Source organism: Nerophis lumbriciformis, linkage group LG12, assembly GCF_033978685.3.
Source record: "Nerophis lumbriciformis linkage group LG12, RoL_Nlum_v2.1, whole genome shotgun sequence".
In the NCBI taxonomy this organism is placed as follows: domain Eukaryota; kingdom Metazoa; phylum Chordata; class Actinopteri; order Syngnathiformes; family Syngnathidae; genus Nerophis; species Nerophis lumbriciformis.
In genome coordinates this window covers 20,530,714-20,549,501 of record NC_084559.2, presented here as the reverse complement: position 1 = coordinate 20,549,501, position 18,788 = coordinate 20,530,714, and the positions used below count along the sequence as shown (strand labels likewise).

The 18,788-nt window shown below is 40.3% G+C and overlaps 1 protein-coding gene across 4 annotated transcripts in view; it reads left to right on the top strand.

Moving 5' to 3' along the window:
* adgrd1 (adhesion G protein-coupled receptor D1) overlaps window positions 1-18,788 on the top strand; it is a 103,215-nt gene that overhangs the window by 56,363 nt on the left and 28,064 nt on the right. The window lies entirely within an intron of this gene.

Sequence of the window (18,788 nt, the reverse complement as noted above, 5' to 3'; positions counted from 1 at the left end):
AAAATGTTATCAAGACTCCTGGAGGCCCACATGCTTTCTCACGCCACTCAGCTTCAATGTTGATTAGAACCTGGCACCGTCAGAGATTTAACGATACCGTCTGACTTGTTCGGATGGAGGGTAGAGGAAAGCGGAGAATGGGAGGCATGGGGGTCTGTAGTTAAACATTAATGCTTGGGTAAAATCCCTCACACCTCCTCCATGTCTTCTCCTCTCTTCCAAGCACCAGCATGAAGTAAACACATGGAAAGATTTACTTCATGTGTGAAAAAGATGAATGAGGTTGAAAATGGGAGGAAATTAAAAACAGATTTTTTTTTAAGAAGGGGCCTGCTATTACAGAACAGTGAATTGATTTGGTAACCTCATAAAAAAAGACCCAAATGATGACAGGAGGAAAAGAATAGAGCAGCCTTTCTCATTAACCTTTATATCGCTGAATTTCTATTATAAGTGGAACCTCAAAGATGAAGCGTTTTGTGCCTTTTATGCATATGCCTCGTTTGACACCATGCATTAAAATTAGAGATGTTCGATAATGGCTTTTTTGCCGATATCTGATATTCCGATATTGTCCAACTCTTAATTACCGATTCCGATATCAACCGATACCGATATATACAGTCGTGGAATTAACACATTAGTATGCCTAATTTTGTTGTGATGCCCCGCTGGATGCATTAAACAATGTAACAAGGTTTTCCAAAAAAAATCAACTCAAGTTATGGAAAAAAATGCCAACATGGCACTTCCATATTTATTATTGAAGTCACAAAGTGCATTTTGTTTTTTTAACATGCCTCAAAACAGCAGCTTGGAATTTGGGACATGCTCTTAATGAGAGCGCATGAGGAGATTGAGGTGGGCGGGTTTGTGGGGGTGGGGGGTTGGTTTGGGGCGGTTGTATATTGTAGCGTCCCGGAAGAGTTAGTGCTGCAAGGGGTTCTGGGTATTTGTTCTGTTGTGTTTATGTTGTGTTACGGTGTGGATGTTCTCTCGAAATGTGTTTGTCATTCTTGTTTGGTGTGGGTTCACAGTGTGGCGCATATTTGTAACAGTGTTTAAGTTATTTATACGGCCACCCTCAGTGTGACCTCTATGGCTGTTGACCAAGTATGCCTTGCATTCACTTGTGTGTGTGAAAAGCCGTACATATTATGTGATTGGGCCGGCACGCAAAGGCAGTGCCTTTAAGGTTTATTGGCGCTCTGTACTTCTCCCTACGTCCGTGTACACAGTGGCGTTTTAAAAAGTTATAAATTTTACTTTTTGAAACCGATACCGATCATTTTGAAACCGTTATCGATAATTTCCCATATTACATTTTAAAGCATTTATTGGCCGATAATATCGGCAGTCCGATATTATCGGACATCTCTAATTAAAATATAGTGTAACATGTCGTTTAACAATACCTCAGTGACTCATCACAATTATATTTAGGCACAAAAATATAAATATACGATGCATCCAAAATTACAGGAATGCTTACCCATTGTGAAATATATGTGTTGCTACTGTGTGTATTCTATAGTGCATGGGTTGGGGTGGGGGTCAGCAACCCGCGGCTCTTTAACGCCGCCCGAGTGGCTCCCTGGAGCTTTTTCAAAGATGTGTGAAAATGGAAAAAGATGAAAAAAAAAATAATAATAAATTGTTTTACTATGATTTCTGTCGGAGGACAAACATGACACATATCACCCTTATTTGAGATATTTAATCTTACTTAGATTTCAGTTTTTGCAGTGTGGTTTGATCGTCTGGGCTTTTAGCCTACTGGCTTTAGGTGTCCGTCTCACATTGCCTGTTTGAATTCGTTTTGGTACAAACGGTAAATTGGTCAAATATGTATAATTGGCAATGACGCATTTGCAAAAAGTGAGTAAAAAACATGAAAAGCTAAATCATTTGTTTAGGACAACAAACTAACTTTCTTTCGTCACTTCTTTTTGTCGTTTTTTTTTTATATTTATCACAAAACTACTGTGGGGTCCACAGCAGCACTGGGTCCTTAATTAGTCATTAGTTGCTTTTTAATAGGGATTATAGTTTTGAAACAAGGCTCTGATTAATCGCTAAATTGGACCTAAAAAGACCTGCTCAGTGGCCTTGTGGTTAGAGATCGGTAGGTCGTGAGTCATACCAAAGACTATTTTTGCACAATAACTCAGATATTAATCATCATATTTGAACAGAAACAAAACCTTGCCATTACATTACAAAACAGGCTTGAACACATCTTCAATGTATCTTTGACAGCTGTGACTAAAACACATTCAGCACCGTAGATGTGAAAAATGTTTTATTTTACCATATACGACAGTGCTTACAGTACTCTAACATTATCCTTGGCTAGATTAAACCTTTAAAATACTCATGTGACATAACACATCCCTATTATTATACAGTTCATGTGTTTTAAGGAGACCGCCTCCAACAAAATAAATTGTTAAAATGCTAAAACTATGTCAACCTTATAAAAACACCACCACACTGCATTGTTGGACACGGATTTTGCAAGTGGAAGGGTCTCTGTGGCGCATACAGTAACGTTAACATGCCTTGCCACCACCCTATTATGCTATGTATTCAAGCGTTGGCCAATGCGAGCATTTTTGTGAGATGAGGTTGTCTGATTCCATATGTTCCATGCTCTCCAACTACCCTGCCAAGGCTCAAAATCACTCTATTTCGGCCAATGCGCAGGATTTAGACAGGCCAGAAAGCAATGTAATGTTACACTGCCTGTGGGAAATTATTCACATGAATTAATTCATGGAAAACAATCTCCTCATGCCAATTCAACTCTAAGAAAAATGACAATATGACAATCCCTATTTGTTGCTTGGAACCAAAGTACCATTCAGGGCAGCTTTTAATACAACTTACCACTAACCTTATCCAAAGCAACTCAGATATTTATTTTATTTTCCTCAACACCCCGCACGCCTGTCAACACTTCTTGTTTTGAACGTCCACCTCAGAGACTGAGCCGAGACCACAGCTGCATGTCTTATTAAGTGTCCCCCGACACAATGACCTCACTCCGGACCAGTTGTGCCTCACTGCATGCGTTAAGATCGGAAGACCACATGCTGAACATTGATTCAAAGCCAAGCCGTGACTGCAAAGACTTGCTACAAGTCTGTGATCTGCTCACCGTCGGTCATCAAGTTTGCAACACGTCTCCTTCATGCTCTCTATCAGAGTCAGAGGGCATACTTGCCAACCTTGAGACCTCCGAATTCGGGAGATTTGGGGGGGTTAAGGGGGGGAGGAGTATATTTATAGCTAGAATTCACTGAAATTCAAGTATTTCTTATATATATATATATATATATATATATATATATATATATATATATATATATATATATATATATATATATATATGTATATACATAAAATAAATACTTGACTTTCAGATAATTCTAGCTATATACATAGATATATCCATCCATCCATCCATTTTCTACCGCTTATTCCCTTTTGGGGTCGCGGGGGGCGCTGGAGCCTATCTCAGCTACAATCGGGCGGAAGGCGGTGTACACCCTGGATAATATATATGTATTTTATTTTATTTTATATATATATAAAAGAAATACTTATTTACACATATACACACACATAACACTCCTCTACTCATTGTTGTATTTGAAAGTGCAATGCTTCGCAGCCAGTAGCACAGCCTTTGAAGGAGCATAGGTATGGGCAGCATCTGTGAAATTTAATTTGCAGGAAAGGAATGAGTTTAGGGTTGAATTGTCCATCCTCGTTCTATTCTCTGTCACTCGTCGTCGCCATGACTGTCTCTTCTTCGTTCTTCTGCTTCGTCTCCTTCTTGTTGTGTGTGCAGTTGTGCACTCTCCAAAAGCCGTAGATGTTATGACGTGACTGGGCCGGCACGCTGTTTAGATGAAGGAAAAGCGGATGTGGCGACAGGCTGTCCTCACTCAGGTTCGCACGGACTTGGAGGGGGCGTGCCTTAAGTCCGGCTGGAGATCGGGAGAAATTCGGGAGAATGGTTGTCCCGGGAGATTTTCGGGAGAGGCACTGAAATTCGGGAGTTTCCCGGAAAATTCGGGAGGGTTGGCAAGTATGTCGGAGGGTTTTTTGAATTTTTTTCAACCCAACTTTTTGCGTTGAATTATTTAACCAAAAAGTAAGTAAGTAAGTAGGGCTGGGCGATATGGCCTTTTTTTAATATCTCAATATTTTTAGGCCATGTCACGATACACGATATATATCTCGATATTTTGCCTTAGCCTTGAATGAACACTTGATGCATATAATCACAGCAGTATGATGATTCTTTGTGTCTACATTAAAACATTCTTCTTCATACTGCATTAATATATGCTCATTTTAAACTTTCATGCAGAGAGGGAAATCACAACTAAGTCAATTTACCAAAAGTGTATTTATTAAACAGTTATGAAGCAGTGGCACAAACATTCATGTCATTTCCAAACAGAAAGTGCAAGATTGTCAGAGACATTTTAAAACAAGCCATGTGTGCACTTTTGTGCATGATGTCACTAAGATGACATATCAAAACAACACTAAATTAAAGTGCACTTTTTGTACAGAACGCCACTACAATAGTTTAAAACAAATAAAGTGCACTTTTGTGCATGATGTCACACAAGATATTTCAATAACTGTCTAATAAAAATGAGCTGCATAATAGGAAATCAAAAAGTGTATGTCCTTCGCTATGTGGTAGGTTCCTGCGGACGTTATCTCCTTCTGTTGTTGACTATTTTTTTCATACGGTGTTGATGTGGAAATGGTTGCCTCGGCATTTTGTGGGTGTGGCACCGAATAGAGATGTTGACATGCAGAGTTTCAAGCACTCTTCATTCTCTAGCGGGTGACTTTTCAAATGATGCTACATATTAGCAGTAATGCTACTTTTTGTAGCAACGCTTTTGCCCCACACTTGACATATTACGGTTGTCTGTTCGACATATTCCCACTTGAAGCCAAACCACCGCCAGACGATGGACCCCGTGCTGTTTTTCTTGGGAATTAATTCTTCCTTCATTTGTTACCAGATTCGCACCTTCTTTCTCTCGTATTACCACTCGCACCACAGCTAACGTTACCCATGCCGCTACCTCTCTGCTCCGCGAGGGCGTATACGTATGTGACGTATGTAAGAACGTGCGCTAGTTTTAAGTCTCTGTGAGAAGGAGAGACAAGAAAGAGTGAAAAAAGCTTGTAGTGTAATGCCTGCAGCTAAAAGCAACTGCGTGAGAACGTATACTCGAATATCACGATATAGTCATTTTCTATATCGCACAGAGACAAACCCGCGATATATTGAGTATATCGATATATCGCCCAGCCCTATAAGTAAGTAACTAAGTACATTTTATTTATAAAGCGCTTTTCACAGATAAAATCACAAAGCGCTGTACAAAACGCAGGTGAAGTAAAACAACAATTCAATTTAAAACAACAGGAGCAACATCATAAGAAGGATACAAAGGTGAGTAAAAATTATAGTTAAAAGGTGCATTAACTAAAAGCTTTACTAAAAAGAGACGTTTTCAAATGTTTCTTAAAAGTTTCAACACAGTCAAGTTAAGTTAAAGTACCAATGATTGTCACACACACACTCGGTGTGGTGTAATTTGTCCTCTGCATTTGACCCATTCCCTTGTTCCACCCCCTGGGAGGTGAGGAGAGCAGTGGGCAGCAGCGGTGGCCGCGCCCTGGAATCATTTTTGCTGATTTAACCCACAATTCCAACCCTTGATGCTGAGTGCCAAGCAGGGAGGTAATGGGTCCCATTTTTATAGTCTTTGGTATGACGTGGTGTCAGGTTCAAACACTGATGACATCTATTAAACAGACAAGAAGCAAGGAATCATGCAGAGACAGAGTTAAATTGTACTCATGAGGAGAGAGACGTATTGGGCTGTACACTTAGTTACAGTTCCAACCTACGCTCTAAGGTACAGTCCCACGGGCTCCTCTATTTATTTGGGAGGTCCCTGGTTACATCACTGAGGCTGCTTCTGAAGCAAAGGGGTAATTTCAGCAGCCCCAGTTAGACACAATATATGATTATTCAGAAATGGAAATGCGCTGACACTCATGATATCGCCCTGTCTCTGCTTTATCTGTGTCACGGTACTCAATGGTCGTCCTTGGCAGTCAGCAGGCCGGGTCTGGACACAAATACTGATACGAGACGACTCGCAATCCAAGATTGCAAGTTGTCCCTTTGCACAGAAAGAAAAGTACAACTTCAGCACAATTGATAATAACTATAGCAACGGCCTTTAAGCATAAGAGTTGTGTGATAACTTATACATAATTATTCTAACACTCGGCCGGGGTTTGAACTCAGAACCTCCGATCTCAGGATGGACACTCTAACCACTAGTCCACTGAGTCAAGATCACGGATTGACTGGTGCAAATTGTTCCAGAGCCTGGGAGCTATAGCCTGGAATGCCAGGTCTCCACGGGTTTTAAAACGAGTTTTCGGGATCTTTAGAAGACCCTGTCCTGAAGACCGGAGGCTGTGCCCTGAAGAGTAGGGGCATAAACATGCAAAGCACGGAAATTCATGACTAAAATGTTGAACTCAATGCGGAATTTAACTGGAAGACTGGATAAAAACGGGGGTGATATGGGCTGATCTGGGTGCACCGGTCAAAAGTCTGGCAGCCGCATTTTGTACATTCTGAAGTCTCTTTAGCGTCGACTTGTTGAAAAGGGTGAAGAGAGAATTGCAATAGTCAATACGAGACGAAATGAACGCGTGAATAAAAAGTTGACTTATGATAACTTAATGTTGGGTTATTCCCAACCAAACTATTGGGTTGAATTATCTAACCCAAAAGTTGAGTTATTCCAACTCAATGTTGGTTGATTCATAACCCAACTATTAGGTTGAATTTATTTAACACAAAAGCTGTGTTATGCTCACTACAATGTTGGGTTATTCCCAACCCAATCATTGGGTTGCACAATTTAGCCCTCCTTGACCCAATATTTGGTTAAAAATTATACATTTTACTGCTGGTTTGTCCTAATCCTTCACAATTACTGATCAACATTATTTTTATTCCATTAAAATATACTCAAAAGCAAGATATGAGTGACATTTTTTTTTACAAGAATTTCCGTGTGTGGTCATAGTAGTTCTATACAGCATGCTCAAATATGTTCATGTACATAAGATGTGTGATTGTAAATAATGTTAATGAGATTAATTTAAATAATTAAAATTCCCTTCAAGAAAAAAGTACCTTTTTAATAAAAACAAAAGCCTTTTACCCAAAAATGCGTTACTCATTGAAAAACAACCCAAAAATGGTTAATAGTTTTGAAAACATAGAAATTGAGTTAAAATAATACCCTTTTAACCCCAAAAATTGATTGCTCTTTATAAAAATAACTCCAAAATTTAACTCAACACTCGCAACTCATAAATTGGGTTATCAAAATAACCCAGCATTTTATAGTGTGTGGAATAAATGTCATTTTAAATGTAATCAAATTCTGCCCACGGTTTTGATAGACTTATCCTACCCAAAGGTAGACATTTCTCATGTGCAACCATGTTTGGATCAGTAGTTGTACAGTTTTTAGTGGAGCCATCTGGACAGAGACAGTGACAACAGCGGAGACTGCAGGGCTCTGCCAAAACCATTTGTCCTAAATAAAGCCGATAAGCGAAAGCTACAATCCAAGATCAAATGGGCAAAACATTTTATTCAGATCCAGAACTTATTCTGTTTCTCAGGAAAACATCCCTGAATCCAACAAGCTGATCTCAAAAGATTTGACAGAGATAAAAGCCTTTGAAAATATAAAATGTGATTATCTGTGTTGCATCTAAAATGTTTTCCCAATGGACAAACTGACAGAGATGTTGTAATCAGTTGTGATGTTGGACCTAAGATCAACAAAGCTGTAGTGTCAGATGCACTAAAAATATGAAATGGACTTACAGAAACATATCTCCAAAATCTTATAAAGACGTCGACTATGCGCAGGGTGGTGTCAGCAATTGTCTGTTAGTTTTGATTTGTGCGCTGAAACAACTCTTGATATTTTTCTTTTCTGTGTCTTGTGGTCTAACCAGATGTTGACGGTTCAGCTTTCAATTGGCCTCGCATTGCTCAATGTGTTGGGACTTAAAGAGGCTGTTAGTGCTGAGTGTTGCTGCTTCGACTGCAGCCAACCTCTGGACTCTGGCTGGTTGTGGATTGTCTCATGCACAAGACAAACTGGGAAGCTTAAATTTTTAGTTTGTCATCTGAGCCTTTTTGATGCATGTGTTTCATCCTATATCATTTTACCAATTAGGCTTAGTTGTTCAGCGGCTGGAATGAGGATCAGCATCTCCAAATCTGAGGCCATGGTTCTCAGCAGGAAACCGATGGTTCGTACAGTCCAGGTAGAGGACGAGACTCTGTCCCAGGTGGAGGAGTTTAAGTATCTCGGGGTCTTGTTCACGAGTGAGGGAAAGATGGAGAAGGAAATCAGCCGGAGAATCGGAGCAGCTGGGGCAGTATTGCAGTCTCTCTGCCGCACTGTTGTGACGAAACGAGAGCTGAGCCAGAAGGCAAAGCTCTCGGTCTACCGAGCTATCTACATTCCTACTCTCACCTATGGCCATGAAGTGTGGGTCATGACTGAAAGAATAAGATCACGGATACAAGCGGCCGAAATGAGTTTCCTCAGTAGGTTGGCTGGCATCTCCCTTAGAGATAGGGTGAGAAGTTTAGTCACCCGAGAGAGACTCGGAGTAGAACCGCTGCTCCTTCGCTTGGAAAGGAACCAGCTTAGGTGGTTCGGGCATCTTGTGCGGATGCCTCACGAGCGTCTCCCTAGGGAGGTCCTCGTTGCACGTCCCACTGGGAGGAGACCCCGCGGCAGGCCAAGGACCAGATGGAGGGATTACATCTCATCTCTGGCCTGGGAACGCTTCGGGATCCCCCAGGAGGAAGTTGCTAATGTTGCTCTGGAGAGGGAAGTCTGGGGGTCTCTGCTGGAGCTGTTGTCCCCGCGACCCGATTCCGGATAAGCGGTTGAAGATGGAGGCTTAGTTGCAGTACAAAGCGAATACAAGCACTATGTCAGTCATTTGTCACATGTTTCTAGTGATGACACTCCGGAGCAGTTGTTCACCATTAAAGGTGATTCATGGATTGGAAAATGTTTTATTTTTGGAATTTTGCCCATCATTCACAATCCTTATGTGAGCCAATAGCACATGCGTCTTTCCCTTTTCTGTGCATTCCAAATATTGAAGAACTGCTAGAACAAGGAAGCTAACAAGGCAGGTAATGGAAGGAAGCACAAAACCTGTGCTGAAAGATAAAAACATCAAACAAACAGTAGGCATCTAAGGCCCTTTCTACACTAAGCCGGCTAAATAAATGATAAATGATAAATGGGTTGTACTTGTATAGCGCTTTTCTACCTTCAAGGTACTCAAAGCGCTTTGACACTACTTCCACATTTACCCATTCACACACACATTCACACACTGATGGAGGGAGCTGCAATGCAAGGCGCTAACCAGCACCCATCAGGAGCAAGGGTGAAGTGTCTTGCTCAGGACACAACGGGCATGACGAGGTTGGTACTAGGTGGGGATTGAACCAGGGACCCTCGGGTCGCGCACGGCCATTCTTCCACTGCGCCGGCTAAGGTTATACAGGGTATATGCCACCTAACCTTATCCTTGTCCACACACTGCAAAAACTGAAATTTAAGTAAGATCAAATATCTCAAATAAGGGTGATATTTGCTTATTTTCTGTCTGATAAGATAATTCTTCTCACTAAGCAGATTTTATGTTAGAGTGTTTTACTTGTTTTAAGGGGTTTGGTCCTAAATTATTTCAGTAAATCTCAGCTTGTTGCTGAGACTTTATGACCTATATTGAGTAAAATATGCTTGAAACTAGAATATCTAGAATATTAAAAACAACTATTCTGATTCTGGTTCTGATTCTGATTCTGATATCAGCTGTTGCAAAGCTGTGTCATTAACACTCACAAGTATAAAACTACTTTTTTAAAGTAATAATTTCTTACTTCAAGCATGAAAAAAAAAATCATGATGCCGAGCGCATATCATTATGTCAAGACAATGGCACTAGCATTTACATAATTTAAGAATATTTTTCAACATATTGAGCAAAAAGGTCTCATTTGTTTTTCTACCAAGAAAAGTGCACTTGTTATTAGTGAGAATATACTTATTTTAAGGTATTTTGGGTTCATTGAGGTTAGCTAATTTTACTTGTTTCGGAAAGTCTTGACAAGCCGAATTTTCTTGTTCTATTGGCAGATAATTTTGCTTAGTTCAAATAACCAGTCCAAAAGCATTTGCCGTTTTCCGTAGTCTTCTCTCGTCGGCCAGGTAATACAAAGCACACACTACCTTTTTTAATCACATTTACAGGAGCCCGCATTCTTGTTGTCTCTCCTCCGACAAATGGACAAAGTTTTTCGGTAAGTAGAATCATAGCTGACCTGGACATTGGAAAGTTCTCTTGCCATCTGAGAAGTGTTGTATCCCAAATAGCTGCAATCGCGCATTTCCTTCACTTAAGGTATTCATGTGTGATTTCCACAAGCGTCTGTACATGTAGGAGAATGAGAAACACGGGCATGTCTGGATGACTCGCCTCCATATTTCCAGTAGTTAGTTACGAGTTATGAAACCGGTTGTTATGAAGCTGGCTGTGGTGCGTTTTCTGACGTCACTTCCTGTGTGGGGCGCGGTCTTTCTGATGTCACTTCCTCTTTGAACTCTGTTTATAAACGGATCAATGATTCCATACAGAGCTAAGAGCTGGAGATTCAAGAAATGCAAGGCACACTTACCCGTGTAAAAAATTATCCAAGGAGAGGAACGACTTGGTATCGGATCGTTACCCAAATTTGTGGTATCATCCAAAACTAATACAAAGTACCAAACGACAGAAGAATAAGTGATTATTACATTTTAACAGAAGTGTAGATAGAACATGTTAAAAGAGAATTTAAGCAGATATTAACAGTAAATGAACAAGTACATGAAGAATTAATTTTCTACCACATGTCCTTAACAATTTTGACAAAATAATAGAATGATAAATGACACAATATGTTACTGCATATGTCAGCAGACTAATTAGGAGCCTTCGTCTGCTTACTTATTACTAAAAGACAAGTTGTCTTGTATGTTCACTATTTTATTTAAGGACAAACTTGCAATAAGAAACATATGTTTAATGTACCGTATTTTTCGGAGTATAAGTCGCTCCGGAGTATAAGTCGCACCGGCCGAAAATGCATAATAAAGAAGGGAAAAAACATATTGGAGTATAAGTCGCATTTTTGGGGGAAATTTATTTGATAAAACCCAACACCAAGAATAGACATTTGAAAGGCAATTTAAAATAAATAAAGAATAGTGAACAACAGGCTGAATAAGTGTACGTTATATGACGCATAAATAACCAACTGAGAACGTGCCTGGTATGTTAACGTAACATATTATGGTAAGAGTCATTCAAATAACTATAACATATAGAACATACTATACGTTTACCAAACAATCTGTCACTCCTAATCGCTAAATCCCATGAAATTTTATACGTCTAGTCTCTTACGTGAATGCGCTAAATAATATTTGATATTTTACGGTAATGTGTTAATAATTTCACACATAAGTCGCTCCTGAGTATAAGTCGCACCCTCGGCCAAACTATGAAAAAAACTGCGACGTATAGTCCGAAAAATACGGTACCCTAAGATTTTTTGTTGAAATAAAGCCAATAATGCAATTTTTTGTGGTCCCCATTATTTAGAAAAGTATCGAAATAATTTTAGTACCGGTACCAAAATATTGGTATCGGAACAACACTAGAAATGCGAAAAAAATATATGATGCCCCACAATTTAACTGAATGCATGGTCAAAATAGAATAATACCAAAACTATGAATGTGCATGTTGTAGGTAATTGATCTCATCACGGTAATAACACTGCAGTTGACAGACAGGAACACCAGAGAAAGCTTTTAAAACACATTTTGATGTTGATCATCCTCACTCCCCCAATCTTCTCTTTTATTATTCTATAACTCATTATTGTCCACTCTCCTTCTTTTGCTCTCTTTTGTCTTATGAGGCTCAGAGGACTTTCCATAGTGGTGTTCGCTTGCCTTCTGTTGTTAATAAAGACTTGGAGCACCAGCTGCCTGGGAGATGCTGAGGCCTTATAGGACACCCGGGAACAAACCGCTGGCTTTAGCCAGATCTCCTGGTGCATTTTAACAATCACCATTGACTTTCGGGTTCCTCCGAAGCTGCTCTACTTGAAACCATATGCAGGATTTACCGCAAACAGAGAGTTGATGGGGGGTTGATAAAGAGGAAACAGGGCCAAGCAGTATTTCCCCCATTATTTGAAAGCACAAACTGGTGACGAATTAAAGGAGGAAACTCTTTTGATATAAAAACAATGAATAGGAATATGATTGTCGCAATGGGTCAAGTGAGGACACAATTAAGAGCGGACTAACTGGAAGTGAGAAGCTGAAATTGAACAAACAAGCAAAAATGTAAGCAAAACTTGAACGAGTTAAGCTTTTACCAAAGGCATCAATCATAAAGCTGTATAGTTATATTTTAATAAAGACTGGGAAAACCACATGTACTCGTAACGACAACAAGGCAAACATGAACGAAACTTACCTTACATTCAGACACATTAAGCTGTGATCATTTCCCTGATTTCTTTCACTACCACACAGGTCTTCAGTGGTGTCTCCGATGATCTTTTGAATGGTTAACATAATGGGAAAATTCAAAATGTATCAAGGCCATCGAGTGCTACTCGCAGTTTGTTTACAAGGACCCATCCTCGCAAGACGTGAAGTTAAATCATGAAATGCAACCGTACCCCAGCAAAAACAATGCATGATTTATCCGGGAGAATCTTGAAACAAATTTCCTTTACCCAGCCACACACAAAGAAATTGTAGGCCTCCGTGCTTTTCCAAACTTTTAATCTGTTTTAAGTCTGGAGTACCAGATAGTTTGACATGTCTGGGAACGCGACTGACGGATAATCCTTGAGATCACTCGACAAATCTTCTTTTGATAACGTATCGGCTTCTTGCGGACTCAGATAGTTTGCACACTGTTTGCTGTACAGTGGCCATATTGGTTTAGTGGACCACCACAACGTTTCCCAGAAGTAAGCAGGTAAGAAAAATGACTGAATACCACCGATAGCGTTACACTATTTTTGGACATTAAAAAATGCAAGGGACAAAAAGTGCCTTTTGGAAAAAATTGCAGGGGACTTTTTGCAGGACCCCCAAAATTACGTCTATGCTTACAAGAAACGACACTAATAAACAATACTGCTCAATTTTGCACTTGGTAGTGGTAATTACGAGTGGAAGGGGAGCCCAAGAACAAATACAGTACATGTTGTCACGATCAGCCAGAGCAGAGGAGAAGAACGCGGCTAGAAGGGTGACCTATCAGGAATCAACTGGCGCCCGAGTGAATAGACTGGAGAGCTTAAGGCCCCTTTCACACTAAGCCGGCTAAGGTTAACCAGGGTAAATCTCACCTAACCATATCCTTGTCCACACACACACAATGGTCGTTTAAGACCCCCTCATCCCCTCCGCGATCTAGTACATTATACCTTTTACATCAATCAATCTAGGGATCTAGATATCTGGTCAGGACACTTGTCACTCTTTTGCCTTGACCTTCATTGTCCATTCGTTTTTGGTGACTTTATACACTCTGGACCTAGACGTTGAGTCCGCGACATACAGGGCGGACAATAACTACAGTCTGCTTTGCCAGTCCAAAATGCATTCGCTGTTTTTCGTAGTCTTCCCTCATCGGCCAGTTAATACAAAGCATGCGCTACCTTTTTTTTTTATCACATCCACGGGAGCCTGCATTCTGGTTGTCTCTCCTTCGACAAATGGACAAAGTTTTTCAGTAAGTACAATCACAGCTGACCTGGACTTTTGAAAATTCTCTTGCCGTCTGAGAAGTGTTGTATCCCAAATAGCTGCAATTGCTTTCTCTTAAGGTATTCATGTGTGATTTCCACAAGCATCTGTACAGACGGAAGGAAAAACACGGGCATGTTTGGATGACTCACCTTCATATTTCCAGTGGTTAGCTCTGAGTTACAAAAGCGCTTAATTATGAAGCTGGCTGTTGCGCGTTCTTTCTAACCTCTGCTGGCGTCACTTCCTCTCCGAACTCAGTTTGTAAACGATCAATGAGTCCATACAATGCTAAGAGCCGGAGATTCAAGAAATACACGGCGCACTTACCCGTGTAAAAAATTATCCAAGGAGGGGGACCTTAAACGATGGTTTAGTGTGACTGACAAGAGTATTCCTTTAGGGATTATCCGGCTTAATGTAGACAGGGCCTTAGTAGTCAGGAAATGGGTATCAAGTGTGTGCAAAGGTGGATCCGCCTCGAGACCAGAACAAAGCAGCAGAGCTGCCAAATCATGACACATGTATTGCTTACTGTTCTTTAATTGAACCATTTCTACAGGCAGTGACCCTGCAACGATGACTAGGAACACAATGTAAACAATGACGTCATGTACTGTAGTGGCTTGTGGACATTTTGCATTAAACAGTACATTCCACTACTAGGGATTTAAAAGTTAGAGAAATTAGATCTTCCGAAATGGTTCTGGCAGCTAACATCGTTGTAAGTCATTGAATGTCTTCTTCTTGTTTGAGCCGGAGTATAGTTAAAGCCAAAGGTTTGATTATTATGGATAGTTTCCCCACAAGGCAAGGTTCATATCCAGTGCTTAATGTGCATAATTAGGCTTCCTTCATTGCGCTGCAATTGCGGCGGGCAAATATGACACTATAAAGCGGAGCTTACAGAGTGCCAATTACAGTCGGTGTCTTTTTAGTGCAATTTCATACAAACCACGCAAGTCGTGGGAGTAGGAAAAGTCCTCAGTAGTGCAGTCAAGTCACCCACGCGTGTGCTTGCTGCTGCTGGCCGTGACGACCCGCTGCTTTTATGTTGTTCTTATGGGTCTGATAGGCCACATGAATGTCTCTCCATGTAGTCATCCAGAGTGTCACAATTAACGGCTAAAGTTTTGCATGTGTGAATCAGACAGAATGAGAGCGAGAGACAATGAAGTCAAGGTGTTGCGCTATGCGTCGTCATACGGACGCGTAGGCCAGGAAACAGTCCGACTGTCAATTTCACTCTTGCTCGCACTTTTCCAGAAGGAAATAGAGAAGACAAGAGTTCATGCAGTCATAAACGTATCGAGTCTGGGAAACAAGGCAGAGGGATTAGGGAGAGGTGAGCAATCTTTCAGTGAAATGTTTTCATCTAGGGACAGAGGAGGGCAGTGCTTTGACCCAACACCGAGGTTAATTGCTGCGCCTCAGTCATTAGCTCATATTCTTCAGGGACTCCACATCTTTTAATTAGAGGAGTTGTGGAAAGAGTGACCTAATCAAGCCAAATTCTGAAGGACAGGCAGGAGTTTCATTCAGTTGTTTCTTTCTGTGTTGTTACAGTTAAAGTTAAAGTAGTCACACACACTAGGTGTGGTGAAATTACCCTCTGCATTTGACCCATCCCCTTGTTCCACCCTCTGGGAGGTGAGGGGAGCAGTGAGCAGCAGCGGTGGCCGCGCTCGGGAACCATTTTGGTGATTTAACCCCCAATTCCAACCCTTGATGCTGAGTGCCAAGAAGGGAGGTAATCATACTTGCCAACCTTGAGACCTTCGAATTCGGGAGATGGGGGGTTTGAGGTGTGGGGGGGGGCGGGTTTTGGTGGTACCGGGGGGTGTATATTGTAGCGTCCCGGAAGAGTTAGTGCTGCAAGGGGTTCTGGGTATTTGTTCTGTTGTGTTTATGCTGTGTTACGGTGCGGATGTTCTCCCGAAATGTGTTTGTCGTTCTTGTTTGGTGTGGGTTCACAGTGTGGCGCATAATTGTAACAGTGTTAAAGTTGTTTATACGGCCACCCTCAGTGTGACCTGTATGGCTATTGATCAAGTATGCCTTGCATTCACTTATATATATATATATATATATATATATATATATATATAGACATGCACCTGGGGATAAGTTGATTGGCAACACTAAATTGGCCCTAGTGTGTGGATGTGAGTGTGAATGTTGTCTGTCTATCTGTGTTGGCCCTGCGATGAGGTGGCGACTTGTCCAGGGTGTACACCGCCTTCCGCCCGATTGTAGCTGAGATAGGCTCCAGCGCCCCCCGCGACCCCAAAAGGGAATAAGCGGTAGAAAATGGATGGATGGATATTATATATTATGTGACTGTTTGTATGGAGGAAAAGCGGACGTGACGACAGGTTGTAGAGGACGCTAAAGGCAGTGCCTTTAAGGTACGACCCCAATAATGTTGTCCGGGTGGAAATCGGGAGAATGGTTGGCCCGGGAGGTTTTTGGGAGGGGCACTGAAATTCGGGAGTCTCCCGGGAAAATCGAGAGGGTTGGCAAGTATGGAGGTAATGGATCCCATTGTGAACCCGTACTCAAACAATGGCAATAAAAACTATTATGATTCTGATTTTTATAGTCTTTGGTATGACTTGAACTCACAACCTACCGATCTCAGGGCAGACATTCTAACCACAAGGCCACTGAGCAAGCTTGAAGGATAATCTTCACAAGTCTGTTTTATTATTTTGTATTCTTATTTCTTAGCTGTTAGGTGTTTTCAATTTGTACGACACTCACTCAATTTATACTTTTCTTTTTTGTAAATAGTTCAATATGTTCCTATACAATGTGTGTCACAGTCAGACTAAAAATGACACAAAGCGAAAAGTTTGCAATAGTCTAAAGTATATCATACATTAGGGATGGGCCCCATAGAGTGTTACGCCAAAGAATCGCTAAATTAAATATTTACGTGACATGTTTTGTATTCCTATATTCACAGTATTACTGTTGAAACTGCGTGTAATGTTAGTTACCAAAAAATATTAAATATACTTGTTAAATAAAACCTTGGCACTGTTTTTAATGAATACTTTGGCCTACTACGTATTTTATTGTTGGTCATTATGGTTGAGCCTGATCTTGAAAATTGTAATTATTGGTATCACTATTGGTATGACCAATACTGCTCCCGTAACTACTTGGTATTGGCTCAATACCAAAATTTGTAGTCTCGCCCAACGCTAATGCAAAGCATCAAACAACAGACAAACATTTGCTTTTAACATTTTAACAGAAGTGTAGATGTTACAACAGAAAGTAACCAGCTATTAACAGTTAATTAGCAAATAGATTAATAATGGTTTTGAGAAAATAATAAAACTGGAAATTAAGTAATATCTTACTGCATACGTCAGCAGCCAAATTAGGAGCCTTTGTAACCTGTTTTTAAATGGTTCTATTATCATCTATACATCAACTGCAATATATATCGTGATATAAATTTTCTGCCATATCGTCAATCTCAAGTGGGGACTCTAAATAGCTCGTTGGTGTGAATGTGGGTGTAAATCGGGGTCAGCAACCCGCTGATCTAGAGCCGCATTGATTGATTGATTGATTGATTGATTGATTGAGACTTTTATTAGTAGATTGCACAGTACATATTCCGTACAATTGACCACTAAATGGTAACACCCGAATACGTTTTTCAACTTGTTTAAGTTGGGGTCCACGTTAATCAATTCATGGCATGCAGCTCTTTAGCGCCACCCTAGTGGCTGCCTGGAGCTTTTTCAAAGATGTGTGAAAATGGAAAAAGATGAAAAAATTATTGTTTTTTTTGTTTCACTATGGTTTCTGTCGAAGGACAAACATGACACACACCTTCTTAATTGTTAGAAATCCCACTGTTTATATTAAACATACTTCACTGATGAGAGTATTTGGCAAGCACCGTTTAGTCCTGTTAATTTCCTTCTTTGTCTCATTTTGTCCACCAAACCTTTTATGCTGTGCGTGAATGCACAAAAGGTGAGCTTTGTTGATTTTATTGAATTGCTGGAGTGATTATCAGGCATATTTGGTCAATCCATGACTGCAAGCTAATCGATGCTAACATGCTATTTAGGCTAGTTGTATGTACATATTGCATCATTATGCCTCGTTTGTAGGTATGTTTGAGCTAATTTGATTTCCTTTACTTATGTCCTCTGTGTATTTAATTTATATCTGCATGTCTCATGACACATTAACTGTATGTAATTATGGCTGCATTTCTCATAGTTGTTTGTGTTGTTCCAGACCACAGCAAACATTAGAAAATCCAATAGAAGAAGACAGCCTGCCGTTTCTTTTAACTTGGACACACACATTTATACCTTTGGCCATTCTGAGCCAGTTATTTCCAGAAGTTATCTCATCCTCTGAGATGCTTCAGTTTTACTAATGATTTCCAATTTTGCACAAATGTGTAGAATAAAAATAAAAAATACAACATTTCTGTTAACAAAGATTTGCATCAGCCTTTGATAGTAGGCTAGGATAGCTAATATAGACACGTACATCATCATTATAACACTTATATAAGGCGTTTGATTTTTTGCGGCTCCAGACAGATATATATTTTTATTTTTTTGGTCCAATATGGCTTTTTCAACATTTTGGGTTGCTGACCCCTGGCGTAAATGCTTGTTTTTTTTAAATGTGTGATTGATTGGTGACCAGTCTAGGGTTTGGGCTAGGTGTAGGCTCCATCTCACCTGCAACCCTAATGATTACAAGTGGTAGAGAAAATGGATTGGTATTTGTTAC